At 35.7% G+C, this 1,534-nt stretch overlaps 1 protein-coding gene across 1 annotated transcript in view; it reads right to left on the reverse strand.

Moving 5' to 3' along the window:
- Positions 1–1,534, reverse strand: part of DEFB119 (defensin beta 119) — a 5,255-nt gene that overhangs the window by 1,013 nt on the left and 2,708 nt on the right. The gene's annotated exons all lie outside the window — the stretch shown is intronic.

Genomic DNA, 1,534 nt, shown 5'->3' on the forward strand with positions numbered 1-1,534 from the left:
ACTATGGGCTGTGGGTGGTTATGATGTATTGATGTAAGTTCATCAATCTTAACAAATGGGCACTCTGGTGGGATATGTTGATAACAGGAGAGGCTGTGCCTGAGTAGGAGCAGAAAGTATAGGAGAAACCTCTGTGCCTTCTTCTCAATTTTGCTGTGAACTTAACACCAGTCTAAAAAAAATAGTATTTTTTAAAAAGGAATCCCTTCAAAATTAAATAAAGCTGCTATGAACATTCATCTGCACGTTTTTAAAACTACATTTTTATTTCTCTGGAATAAATGCCCAAGAGTACATTTGGTGGGTAGTCTGGTGAGTATATTTTTGTGTTTTTTGTTTTGTTTTGTTTTAAGAAACTGCCAATCTATTTTCCATAGCGGTCGTATCATTTAACATTCTCACCAGCAATGTATAAAAGACCCAGTTTCTCTGCATCCTTGCCAACATTTAGTGTTGCCAGTATTTTTAATTTCAGCTATTCTAATAAGTATGTAATGGAATCTCATTGTGACCTTAATTTGCATTTCTCTAATTGCTATGATGTTGAACATCTTTCAGGTGCTTATTTGCCTGCCATCTGTATATCCTCTTCAATTAAATATCTTTTCGAGACTTCCTTCTAATTGAACTGTTTGTTTTCTACTGTTGAGTTGTGAGAGTTGCCTATATTGTCTAGATACAAGTCCTTTGTCAAATATGTGGTTTGTCAAATATTTCTTCCAGTCTGTAATTTGTCTTTTCATCTATCTTTTCGCAGGGCCTCTCCCAGAGTAAAAGTTTTAACTTTTGATTAAGTCCAATTCATTGATTCTCTTTTTTTATGGATTGTGCTTTTCACCTACATCTGAAAGTTTTTTCCCATGTTTTCTTCTAGAAGTTTTATATTTTTACATTTAAATTTAAATTTAAATCTGTGATCCATTTTTGTTTAATCTTTTGTATAAGTTTTGAGGTTTAGATTGGGGTGTTTGTGTTTTTTGTTTGTGTGTGTGTGTGTGTGTTTAGTTTTGTTTTTTTGTTTTGGATACAAATTTCAAGTGCTCCAGCACCATCTGTTGAAAAGGATATCTTTCTTCCATTGAATTGCTTTGCCCACTTGTAAAAAATCAGTGAGTGGTACTTGTGTGGGGCTATTTCTGGGTTTTCTATTCTGTTCCATTGATCTATCTGTCTATCTCTCCACCAATATCAGTATCTTGATTACTTTAGCCATGTAAGTCTTGAAATCTGTTGACATGACTCCTCCAACTTTATTCTTCTTTTTCAAATTTGTTTTAGCTATTCTCATGTCCTATGGACCTCGGACAAGAATCAAAGATGAGCCCATGCTGGTTTGGCTCAGTGGATAGTGTTGGCCTGCAGATTAAAGGGTCCCAGTTTCAATTCCAGTCAAGGACATGTACATCCTCCCCAGGGAGGGCTCGTGCAGGAGGCAATCAATCAATATTTCTCTCACATCGATGTTTCTCTCAGTCTTTCCCTTTCTCTCTCACTCTCCCTAAAAATCAATGGAAAAATATTCCCAGGTGAGGAT

Source organism: Myotis lucifugus, unplaced genomic scaffold, assembly GCF_000147115.1.
Source record: "Myotis lucifugus unplaced genomic scaffold, Myoluc2.0 scaffold_60, whole genome shotgun sequence".
Taxonomy (NCBI): Eukaryota; Metazoa; Chordata; class Mammalia; order Chiroptera; family Vespertilionidae; genus Myotis; species Myotis lucifugus.